General features: G+C 36.3%; 1 protein-coding gene across 5 annotated transcripts in view; it reads left to right on the top strand.

Moving 5' to 3' along the window:
- GPC6 (glypican 6) overlaps positions 1 to 13,376 on the top strand; it is a 1,170,736-nt gene that overhangs the window by 208,048 nt on the left and 949,312 nt on the right. The window contains exon 1 of one of the 5 annotated variants that reach the window (XM_050766552.1): positions 2,279 to 5,586. The exons of the other annotated variants lie outside the window; for them this stretch is intronic. The gene's annotated coding sequence lies outside the window, so the exon portion shown is untranslated. Of the gene's footprint in view, positions 1 to 2,278; positions 5,587 to 13,376 lie in introns of those variants that run through there. 5 annotated transcript variants of the gene reach the window in all.

The following is a 13,376-nucleotide window of genomic DNA, read 5'->3' on the forward strand; positions in this document are numbered from 1 at the left end:
TTTTGAGACAGAGTCTCGTTCTGTCACCAGGCTGGAGTGCAGTGGCATGATCTTGGCTCACTGCAACCCCCACCTCCTGGGTTCAAGTGATTCTCCTGCTCAGCCTCCCGTGTAGCTGGGATTACAGGGGTGCATCACCATGCCCAGTTAACTTTTGTATTTTTAGTAGAGATGAGGTTTCACCATATTAGCCAGGATGGTCTTGATCTCTTGACCTGGTGATCCGCCTGCCTTAGCATCCCAAAGTGCTGGGATTACAAGTGTGAGCCACCATGCCCAGCCTCATTGATAGGTTTAATGGCCAAAATTAGTACTTTCTATTAGAATTTATTGAAATAAAAGTATTGTTTATAGATCAATGAGACATGTAAGATAATACTGGTTAATTTCTTTCTACTTTTTTATTTTTGGAGACATGGTCTCACTCTTTCACCCAGGCTGGAGTGCAGTGGTACAGCCACAGCTCACTGCATCTTCGATCTCTTAGACTCAAGTGCTCCTCCTGCCTTAGCCTCCTGAGCAGCTGGGACGACAGACATGAGACACCATGCCCAACTATTATTATTATTATTATTATTATTAATTTTTAGTGATGGATTCTTGCTGTGTTGCCCAGGCTGGTCTCAAACTCCTGGCTTCAAGCGATCTTCCCACTTCAGCCTCCCAAAGCGCTGGTACAACAGTCATGAGCCACCACGCCCAGCCTTGGTTACTTGTACATGTTCTTCATATGTCACTTTACGAAAATTTTTGTGTTAATTTGTTTGCTTTGTTTAGTTTGGTTTGTAAAATCAGATACCACAATGGTAATTCTTATTATTGCCCCAAAGAGCAGAGAAATTTCCTTTTACTGTGCCAGAAAACCACCAACAAAAGAAAAACGATTTCTCCTTTGAGAAATTCAAAGCAAAGCTTGCAGGGATCCTTGATAACACAAAGTTGCCGATAAAATCTGGGTGCTTCTCAGTCCATGATAGTCTTCTTAGTTCCTTAATCTTGCAATCCCAGTTGTGAATGGAGGTAGGATTTGCAACAATTAGAAGTAAAACTATAAGACAAGGCAGATGCAAGGATCAAATGCGGAAATTTTCAGCTGACTCATTCTTGAATGAGCAGCTTTCATTGTTGGATTGCTGACACCAGCAGACTTTGTAGAAAGATGGACTCAGAGTGAGATACATGATGTCTCAGGAATCTGAATGTCTTGGCTCACTGATAACACTTACCCTTAGTGATCCCAGTGGGTTTGCAGCTTTCAGAGAAAGAAATTCACCTCTTCTGCTGATCATAGTCCTGGAAGATCGTAGCCCATACATTCTGCCATGATGTACATAGTGTTGCTTAAGTAAATCTCCATGATTGAGACCAAGTGTAGATACTTGCGTAAATGTAACCTAGAAGCTAGCAACTGACTATTGCAATTTTATATCAAAAATAGAATGGAGGCCCTAAGTCCCAACGATCATGGAAACTTACTTGAAAGACAAGACACTCTGGAATACATATGGAGGAAAAAATGTCATTGTAAATGACATTGACATCATCTGCATGCCAATTCTCAGTGGTAAAAGTGAAAAACAAGTCTTTCCAATGTATTTATAGCTGTATGGATAATAAATCAGACATTTTCTTGCCCTACGTAATGCTCTTCCTAGACCACATTAAAAGTATTGTGTACCATCCCAGCACCATATGATAGCATGATAGAACTCCAAACTGCTATGTATTTAACTTTTTGTAAGGATGGTTAAATGTTCTGTCTGACAGACATGCTGGAGGCAATGAGAGAGGAACTGTAATGGTAGGGATAGTTTCTGGAGCTCCAAGGCATAAACAGGGGTTCAGAAAAATCAGAGTCACACTTCTGCTTGCCCATTTAAACACAAAAACATAGGTTTTAATTCTGCATATCCTTAGAGAATGCTTTTACTTATTTATTGTGTAATGAGCAGTTTATAGCCATGAAAAAACGCACCCCTTCAAGAGGCTTGCTGTCCACCAAATATGATGGACACATTTACAGATTAGTGTAATTTTTCACTGCAACAGGTTATATTCCAGAATAGATACAGAGACTTACAGTTCAGAATTCAGATTTAAAATGTACTTAAATACAGACATACCTCATTTTATTGTGTTTCCCTTTATTGAACTACTTCACAGATAATGCCTCTTTTTTTTTTTTTTTTAAATTGAAGGTTTGTGGTAATGCTGTATTGTACTAGTCTGTTGGTGCCTTTTTTTTTTTTTTTTTTTTTTTTTTTTTCCCACAGAATATGATTACTTTGTGTCTCTGGGTCACGTTAGGATTATTTCCAATATTTTAAGTTCATTATCAGTTTCTGTTTTGATGATCTTTGATCAGTGATCTTTGATGTTAATATTGTAATTGTCTTAGGGGACAATGAATCATGCCCATATAAAACAGCAAACTTATTTGAAAAATGTGTGTTGTGACTGCTCTACCAGCTGTCCATTATGTCATCTCTTCCCCTCACCTGGAGCCTCCATATTACCTGAGACACAGCAATGTTAAAATTAGGTCAATTAATAACTGCAGTGGCCTCTCAGTGTTCAAGTGGAAAAGAAGAATCATATATTTTTCGTTTTAAATCAAAAGCTATAAATGATTAAGCTTAGTGAGGAAGGCACGTTGAAAGCCAAGGCAGGCTGAAAGCTAGACCTTTTGCACCAAACAGCCAAGTTGTGAATGCAAAGGAAAAGTTGTTGAAGGAAATTAAAAGTGCTACTCCAGCGAACACACACATGATAAGAAAGTGAAACAGCCTTATTGCTGATATGTAGAAGGTTTGAGTGGCCTGGATAGATGATCAAACCAGTCACAACATTTCCATAAGTGAAAACTTAATCCACAGCAAGGCCCTAACTCCCTTCAATTCTATGAAGACTAAAACATGTAAGGGAGATAAATGCACAAGAACATCTTGAAGCTAGCAGAGGTTCATGATATTGAAGGAAGGAAGCCATCTCCGTGACATCAGTGTTCAATGTGAAGCAGCAGGTGCTGATGAAGAAACTGTAGCAAGTTATCAAGAAAAATAGAACTAAGATAACTGATGAAGATGGCTACACTAAACAACAGATTTTCAGTATAGATGAAACAGCCCTCTATTAGAAGAAAATACCATGTAAGACTTTCATATTTAGAGAGAAGTTAATGACTGGCTTCAAAGCTTCACAGGACAGGCTGACTCATTTGTTAGGGGCTAATGCAGCTGGTGACTTTAAATTGAGGCCAATGATCATTTACCATTTTGAAAATCCTAGGGCCATTAAGAATTATGACAAATCCACTCTGACTGTGTTCTGTAAGTGGAACAACGAAACCTGGATTGACAGTGCACCTGTTTACAGCATGGTTTAATGAATATTTGACACCTATTCCTGAGACCTACTGCTCAGAAAAAAGTATTATTTTCAAAGTATTACTGCTCAATGACAATGCACCTGGTCACCCAAGAGCTTGGATGGAGATGTACAAGGAGATTCATGTTGTTTTCATTCCTGCTAACACGATATCCATTCTGCAACCCACAGATCAAGGAGTCATTTCGACTTTCAAATCTTATTGTTTTAGAAATACATGTCATAAAGCTATAGTTTCCATGGAGAGTGATTTCTATGAGGCATCTGGGCAAAGTCAATTGAAAGCCTTCAGGAAAGTATTCACCATTCTAAGTTCCGTTAAGAACATTAGTGATTTATGGGAAGAGTCAAATGATCAATATTAACAGGAGTTTGGAAGAAGTTGATTCCAACCTTCATGGATGACTTAGGCGTTCAAGACTTCAGTGGAGAAAGTTGCTGCATATGTGGTGGAAATAGCAAGAGAACAAGAAATAGAAGGGTAGTTTGAAGATGTGAATGAATTGCTGCAATATCATGATAAAACATGAACAAATGAGGAGTTGCTTCTTATGGATGAGCAAAGTTTCTTCAGATGGAATCTACTTCTGATGAGGATGCTATGAATATTGTTGAGATAACAGCAAAAGATATACAATATTACATAAGTTAGTTGAGAAAGCAGCAGCAGGGTCTGAGAGGATTGACTCCAATTGTGAAAGTAGTTCTACTGTGGGTACAATGCTATCAAAGAGGATTGCGTGCTACAGGAAACTGTTTAATGAAGGGGAGATTCAATCGATGTGACACATTTTATTGTTGTCCTATTTTAAGAAATTGCCACAGCCACCTCAATGTCCAGCAACCATTTCCCTGATCCATCAGCCGCCATCAACATTGAAGCAAGATTCTCCACCATCACAAAGATTAATGACTCACTGAAAGCTGAGATGATCATTAACATTTTCTAGCAATAAAATATTTTAAATTAAGGTATGTACATTGTTTTTTAGATATAACGCTGTTGCACGTTTAATGGACTACAGAATATTATAAACATACCTTATATGCATTGAGAAACCAAAAAAATTTTGTGACTCACTTTGTTGTAATATTTGTTTTATTGCAATGGTCTAGAACTGAACCTGCAATATCTACCAGTAATACCTTGATATGGTTTAGCATTGTCCCCACCCGAATCTCATCCTGAATTGGAGCTCCCACAATTCCCATAGGTTATGGGAGGGACCCAGTGGGTCGTACCCAGTGGGAGGTACCTGGTGGAAGGTAATTGAATCATGGGAGTTCTCATGTGCTGTTCTCCTGATAGTGAATAAGTCTCATAAGATTTGAGGATTTTATAAAGGGGAGTTTCACTGTGCAAGTTCTCTCTCTTCCTTGCCACCATGTAAGACGTCCCTTGGTCTTCTGCCATGATTGTGAGGCCTCCCCATCTATGTGGAACTATGAGTCAATTAAACCTCTTTCTTTTATAAATTATCCAGCCTCATGAGAAATCACTTAAACCTGGGAGGTGGACATTGCAGTGAGCCAAGATTGTGCCATTACACTCTAGCCTGGGTGACAAGAACAAAACTACATCTAAAATAAAATAAATAAAATAAAATAAAATAAAATAAAATAAAATAAAATAAAATAAATCAAGCTTCGGGTATGTCTTTATTAGCAGCATGAGAACTGACTAATACATGACTGAATAAGGCTTTTGTGCAGACTTCAGATATCTTCCTCTTCTATGCATCTTGTTTGTACCTTCTTGTCATCATTTCCTAAGTATATGTCCTTAAAAGTGTTGTTTAACCTCTCTAAGCCTTAGTTTTATCCTCTGTCGTATGATAATGACACAAAATAATGAATAGGTTTATTGTAAATGTTTAATGACTGAAAACTCCAGAACTTCTTAGTACAGTGTATGGCACAGACAATCAACAATACCCATATATTACTTTATGAATATTACAGTATAGTAGAACAAGTGCTGCAGAGTCAATAAGTGAGTTAATAAACAAATAATCAAGGCTGTAATTTTATGGCCATATAATATCTTGAGATCTGATAATCAAGGCCAAGAGTATCATATAAAAATCTTTCTCATAATCAACTTCTGATTATCAGTCTTCTTCACAGATGTTATTTCTTCAACCACTTGGATATTTGCATGATTTCTAGAACTCCCTGTCACAAGTTGGGCAATTACAGGTGAGAGTTTTGTTACTTCCTGAGTTTCTGGCACTTGGTCACTTGTGAAGAGATGCCTTAGTGGAGAAGCAGATGGCAGTGATGGTTTCCATCTATGGGTTTTATTATTTTGTTTGTTTTTCTTTATTGTTATGGCTAATCAAATTTCACAGTTTTCTTGCAGGAAAAGCTGAACCAAGTGCAATATAAGTCGGAAAGGAGAAACCATTTATTCCTCAATGTGTCTTAATAAGTACCCAGGCACTTGCTAGGTATTAGGAAGGGTGTCAAAAAGATCACCCACCTGGCTTGTGGAGCTTCCAGTTAGGCTGAAGAACTAGGTGGAGATCAGGAAGGCATTTATTTTATTTTATTTTATTTTATTTTATTTTATTTTATTTTACTTTATTTATTCAGCATACAATTCTTGCATTTATTTATTTATTTTTAAAATTATACCCTGATTTTTAAAATTATACTTTAAGTTCTAGGGTAAATGTGCACAACATACAGGTTTATTACATATGTATACATGTGCCATGTTGGTGTGCTGCACCCATTAACTCGTCATTTACATCGGGTATATCTCCTAATGCTATCCCAACACCCTCCCCCAACCCCACGACAGGCCCTGGTGTGTGATGTACCCACCTAGTGTCCAAGTGTTCTCATTGTTCAATTCCCACCTGTAAGTGACAGCATGTGGTGTTTGATTTTCTGTCCTTGTGATAGTTTGCTGAGAATGATGGTTTCCAGCTTCATCCATGTCCCTGCAAAGGACATGAACTCATCCTTTTTATGGCTGTATAGTATTCCATGGTGTATATGTGTCGCATTTTCTTAATCTAGTTTATCATTGATGGACATTTGGGTTGGTTCCAAGTCTTTGCTATTGTGAATTGTGCAACAGTAAACATACGTGTGCATGTGTCTTTATAGCAGCATGATTTATAATCCTTTGGGTATATACCCAGTAATGGGATGGCTGGGTCAAATGGTATTTCTAGTTCTAGATCTTGGAAGAATTGGCACACTGTCTTCCACAATGGATGAACTAGTTTACCCTCCCACCAACAGTGTAAAAGCATTCTTATTTCTCCACATCCTCTCCAGCACCTGTTGTTTCCTGACTTTTTAATGATAGACATTCTAACTGGTGTGAGATGGTATCTCGTTGTGGTTTTGATTTGCATTTCTCTGATGGCTAGTGATGATGAGCATTTTTTCACGTGTCTGTTGGCTACATAAATGTCTTCTTTTGAGAAGTGTCTGTTCATATCCTTCGCCCACTTTTTGATGGGGTTTTTTGATTTTTTTCTTGTAAATTCATTTAAGTTCTTTGTAGATTCTGGATATTAGCCCTTTGTCAGGTGGGTAGATTGTAAAAATTTTCTCCCATTCTGTAGGTTGCCTGTTCACTCTGATGGTAGTTTCTTTTGCTGTGCAGAAGCTCTTTAGTTTAGTTAGATCCCATTTGTCAATTTTGGCTTTTGTTGCCATTGCTTTTGGTGTTTTAGTCATGAAGTCTTTGCCCATGCCTATGTCCTGAATGGTATTGCCTAGGTTCTCACTCTGTCACTTAGGCTGAAGTGCAGTGGCATGATCACGGCTCACTGTAGCCTTGACAGGGAAGCAATTTTAAGGAAACCAATGAAGACAAGTTTTGGGCAGTGGACATAAACCTTTCCTCTGGGAAGAAAGAGTAGGAGGGTTAGAATCAATCCAGGACAGATAGCTGGGGACATGATGGGTCTCTGCTGGATAGAATGATCTGGATTTTAAAGAGGAAAGGATGGACATTTGAGAGCAAAAGAAGATAGATAATAAATAAAGACATGAATTCACTTTGACTTTAGAGAAAGGAAGTAAAGGGTCTTTTGGAGCAAAGGGAAAGGTTAATGGAGGGCCCTGATATCCAGCCTGAGAAGAGTACATTTAATCTGATCAGTGAAAAGGATCCAGCAGAGGCCCCTAAGTAGAGGAAAGACATAATGAAAAGGAGTTTAGGAAGATTTTCTAGCAGCATTGTGCAGGAGGAATTGGAGTGAGAAAGACTCTAAGCAAAGAAACCAGTGAAATTGCTACTGCAGCCTCCTGGTTTAAAGTGATGGGATCCCATATTAGGGTGATACTGGTAGAACAGAGAAAAGGGTCTGATTTATCAAATTTTGTGTGTTTTGAAGATTAGCGTGTGCCTGAAATGAATGTTCCTCAGAATAACAATCTCTTTACTATATACAATTATATATCACCCTTCTCCCACCTCCCATCCCCCAGAAACTATACAAACACATTTTAAGGAAGCATGAGTTTTACAAGAATAAATTTGTTCAGTATTCTTCCACTAGGAGCTTAAGTCCATTTGTTTCAGTATCTTCCAAGATGGATACGCAGAGCGATGACTACGAATGTCTTTCATTTCTTATCCCCAAACATATTATAAACAAGCCAGCTATATACATTTTTCCTCAGAAAATAAGACAGATTAAGACAATCTTTGACTTAAAGTTTGAGTTTTTCTTTTTGGATATGTATCTCTCTCTCTCTCTCTCTCTCTCTATATATATATATATATATATATATATATATATTTATAAAAAATTGCCTGCTCTATATATATGTATTATTGAAAAAATCAGAGGGACCTTCTCATTTTTTATCCCCTAACTATACCTATTTATAAAGTAGATACTGATTGGTAATTTATAATATAACGTGATACCAGCATTTCAGTTTTAGTTGCTAGTTATCTTACATCCATGTGTGCTTGTCTTTTGAAGATTGCTTTAGGAGTTTTCTGGATCTTGTTTTCTTTCTAGAAAACAAATAGAAGCCTTCATATTATTATCTATATGTGCATAACTTGATGAGCATTTTTGCTTCTTAGATAACCTAATGCCTATCTGCAATCTTCTCAAAGTTCAATTGTTTATCCTTAGATAACTTTCCCGTTTTCTTCCTTGCCTATACTATTTAAAACTGCAAACAATGGTAAAATATCAATTTTAATAATGTGAAACTATTTCAGGATTTTATCAGATGTTCAGAAACCTTAATGATCTGAATCATATTTGATTTATGAGTCACCTCTAGGGGCCAATTCTTATGAATAAAAATTTTTTGTCTGGTCTTTGCTATCATTAAAATATTTTGAGAAGCTAATTGGCCAAATGATAGCAAAATAAGTAGCTGAGAGAGGAGTATGGCTATGTTAACTGGATTGACTAGGTAATGAATTTTTACTGAATTCATTTAAGCACATTTTGTTAAGCACCTTGGTAGGTGTGCAGCACAATGCTTGTACTTGGGTAGTAAGAAATGAATACTCTTTATGGAATATCTTTATGGAATGCATAGCCATTGAGAAGACCAGGCATATTCACAACATATTTAATGGAAGTCAGACTTGGGAACACAACAGCACATAGTTTAAAATGAGGGTGGAAATTTTCCGTGGTGGGATTGTAAGAGATCAAGGATATATTAGTCTGAGGTTATTGATTTCACAAATACTTGGTATTTCTGGGACTTTTATGTAAGGTGTCCAATAGAAGAGAGAAGCAGGTTAGAAATCTAGGACTGAAGATTGGGCCTGAAGAATGAATGGCCTTAATCATTATCTAAGGAGCATGAACTTGATTCTGAAGACATTAGAAAAGTATCTGTAATGTTTGATCAAGGAAGATACCTTATGACATCAGAGCTGTAAATAACTGCTTTGTAAAACATGCTTTGGCCAATGTAAAAATAGAAATCATTTAGAATAGCAATAACCATTATATATACTTGGGAGAGATTATGGGATTTTATTTTTATTCTGTGACCATAGAGAATCAATTCATTACTTCACTATATTTTGTATTCTCAAGATTCCAGCAGATGATTATCAACATTTATTAGTGAATCCATTTATTGATTATGTTCAATTGTTAAAAAATGTTATCAAAATATACTATTAAAATTATCCATAGCAAAAAGTTTCCACTAAAAAGTCAAAATGCAATTCTTCTTCGTCTTCTTTTTTTTTTTTTTTTTTTTGGTAAATTGGTGTTAAGTGGGGATGAGAGCAAGGAAACTGTTTTTCTGTTAAATTTTCAAGGTTCATTTTGTTAAGAGACAAGAAATTGAAAAATTAACTCATCATCACGCTACCCAGGCGTGGTGGCTCACACCTGTGATCCCAGCACTTTGGGAGGCCGAGGCAGGTGGATCATGAGGTTCAGAGGTTTGAGACCAGACTGGCTAATATGGTGAAACTTCGTCTCTACTAAAAATACAAAAATTAGCCAGGTGTGGTGGCACATGCCTGTAGTCCTAGCTACTCGGGAGGCTGCGGCAGAAGAATCGCTTGAACCTGGGAGGTGGAGGTTGCAGTAAGCTGAGATCGCACCACTACACTCCAGCCTGGGTGACAGAGCGAGACTTCATCTCTAAACAAACAAGCAACAACAGCAAAAAACAAAAAACATGCCATGCATATAAAGCAAACAAAGAAATATGTTTTTACTTTAATTCTTTTAAAATACCCTCTCATCCGGACACAAACTCTCATAAAAATGTAATCCAAAGCTTTGAATATCACATTGTGATTCTGACAGCCGACATAATTATTTCCTTTTAATACTCTTCCTACTTTGTACATATCATATGTAGTTCATTTAACATGCATGTTGTTGTTTCTGAATATGTGTAATATTTTGGCAGTATAATTGTTTTTAGAAGAAGTGTACAAATGAAGGATTTGATATTCTTATTTCACTAAGTATAGAACTTAGCATTTTCTTTTAAAGTAGGAGACGACAGTATGTTCAGTCTTTCATCCTCAAAATATGTAACTAACTTTTTATAAACTGCACCAACTCTTTATATCACGGTTACTTATCTTTGTTTATGGTGAGTTGGAAGCAAACATTTCTGCTATAAGCCTAAATGTTATTTCAGTTTATTGTTTCTTACTGAATAGAGAGTTAGAGGGTATTAGAAAAGTTGGAAAAATATACTGTACCGACGTCTGGAATAGTAAGGGATTTTTATGTTTCCTTTTTTTCCTTTTGTAACCAGTCTATGTTTAGGTCATAGTGAATGTGATATCATTATCTTTACAGACTAGTTATCTGAGTGCATGTAACCTCATTTTCTATAATGGAAGGTTGCAGATGAAGAGCGTATCCTAGTTCCTAATACTGTCATAGTCAGGGCTTTTAAGCATCATTTTTGTATGTGATGTCCATATTAAACTAAATTGGAATTCTAGGTGAAAGGTAATATTGGAAACATGTAACTCAGTTCTCATGTTTTCAAAGTGAACCATAATTGAAACCAGTATTCAAAAGGCTCAAACTTCTCTATTTTAAGAGAAATGGAGTCTGTCAACTCTTCACTGTCTTCTTCACATTTCCTGCACCAACCTGCAGAGCAAATTATTGCTTTCACCATGTTCCTAACATCCCTAGTAGTGCTAATTGCACTAACTTGCATTTAATTCTGTAATGTTATGTCATCCATTGTGGATGTTAACTTGTTAATGCGATCTTATTCAGCTTTTCTAGTACCTAGCATATTGTCAAGGACACAGTGGGCTTTTAATAAATCCTTATGGAATGAATAAATGATGGAAAAATCCAAGACAGGCTACAAGTATATGAATGGCAGGAATTTTATTTACTACACTTTGATTTTAAACAAATATTAATGGTTATACAAGGAACTCTTCAGGAAAGCTATTTTTTTAAAGAAATTTCCACTGGACTTTGAGACAAAGGAAATATACCTTCACAGGCAAAGATGGCAGAGAGGGAGGGTGAAGGAAACGGATAAAAAGGTTGTCTATCAGAATAAGGATAGATAGTGTTTTTAGTAATCATGTTAAAATAATAGGAGATAATAGGAATGATTGAAGGAAGTCTTCTTGGGTTTGTGACTAAACCAGGCACCTACTTGTTCACTTTTAAAAATTCAATTGTACTTACATTTTTTAAACTTCCTAAAGTTAAACCTTCCAAGGTCCAGAGTAAGAGTATAGGGATGTTGTAGCTAGTTTGGAATGCATTCCATCCTAGCTCCTGCAAGCTCCTTTCACTCAAAAGTGCTCAGAAATGTGATTAGAACACCAGTTTTTCATCCTAGAGCAGACTTCCTTTGTCTAGGTCTTTGGCCTGAAAATTCAACATCCCACGTGTCTTGCTGCAACACTGAGGTCATCTTTGTTAGATAATTTGAGCGCTCATTCAGAAATACTGCAATCACAAATTATTTTGCAGTGACTCTGGATAGGAGGGTATTAGTAGCTGCTAGAATCATCTGTTTAGCTAGAATAGGTTTTTACAGCCAAGTTGGGTTTTTACGACCCATTACAAACCACTCTTTGTACACATGAAAAAGCAGCAGAAGTGGCATGTCTTCAGGAATAATTAGACATAGCATGATGACTACAACCCGTTTTCTTGATTCTCCTCCGTTATTTTGTCTGTAGTAGCATAAATGGAGCTTTAAGATACTGCTCAGGATGAATCGTTCGATTGAGGTTACAATGTGACTGAAAGACACGTACAAATTTTCTCTTGCCATTAGATTCAATGTTTGCTTTTTCTTTAAAAATATGAACTTGAAAGAGCTTAATGTTTATAAGGTACTTCCATAGCTTTATTTTTTTTAACTGTTGAGATTTATTTTTTGTGAGTGTCATTACTTTTTTATTTTTTGTTTGATAAGTTTCAGATTTATGAAAATAGAAAAAGGATTTTAAAAAAAATCAATGTCCTTAGCAGAAATATAAAGTATTTTACTATTTTTGGGGGCATGGTGGTGCTTTCTGTGTCAGGTTCTCTGGTTTGAAAGGCCACGAACCTGCCTTACATCACAGAGTAAGCAAGAATTAAGTAGGAGACTGAATCTAAAATCCATTCGTTGTAGCCAAATGCATCATGGCTGCAGACTGCGTTGCTATGTAAGGGGCCACTGAAACTTGGTTCTAGCTGTCATTGTCATTAACTCATGACTTTATCAAATTCTTATGTTAGTGGCAAAACAGTTACAGTATAAAGTTGAGAATTCGTTGCTTCTTTATGTAATGTCCCTTCTTTTAGCTGTGACATTTATATTTTAGATATTCAGGTTCAAAACCAAATTAAAGCAAAAACATGCAAATGTTCTCATCACATGTTTAGGAGAGGTTGAGTTAACATTTTTTTTTCTGATTTTGCCCATCATCAGCATGTGCACAGAAATTTTTTAGAGTAAAATACCTTCTTCAACGGATTGGTTTGGCACATCAGACCGTAGGTTAATTCCCTCTATCCATTCTACTCCATCTCACCAAAGTTGCATGATGAGAAAATCAATCCCTTTTCTAGATAAGGATGTGCATATTACTTTTGATCAAGACATTGTAATTGGCCCTATTCCACAAGTGAATTTTTCTATTAAATATTCAAAACTCAAACTTAAAATGATGATGCAAAACTTAAGTCTTTAGTTGGAAATATATACATGAAATGTTATATAAACTAAATTATCAGTCCTCTCAATTATCAGATGAGTTTATGTCTTGATAACCTGGATCTTGGTCATACGTTTCTCTGTACAATTTTCATCGAGATGCCTTAGTGGAGTTCAATTCCTGTTTGTATAATAGCTTTTCAGTGTTTCAGTGAACCTCTCATCATTATCAAAGGGTTTTTCAGAAAAGAGTTAAGTCTGATAGCCTGAACATTAATGAACTAAACCAAAAATAGATTTAATCAGGCATGTGCATGCCGTTGTTCATAAATAATGTCTATTCATTGTTGAGTTAAACTAGATGTCAAGGTTTT

Source organism: Macaca thibetana, chromosome 17, assembly GCF_024542745.1.
Source record: "Macaca thibetana thibetana isolate TM-01 chromosome 17, ASM2454274v1, whole genome shotgun sequence".
NCBI classification, from domain to species: domain Eukaryota; kingdom Metazoa; phylum Chordata; class Mammalia; order Primates; family Cercopithecidae; genus Macaca; species Macaca thibetana.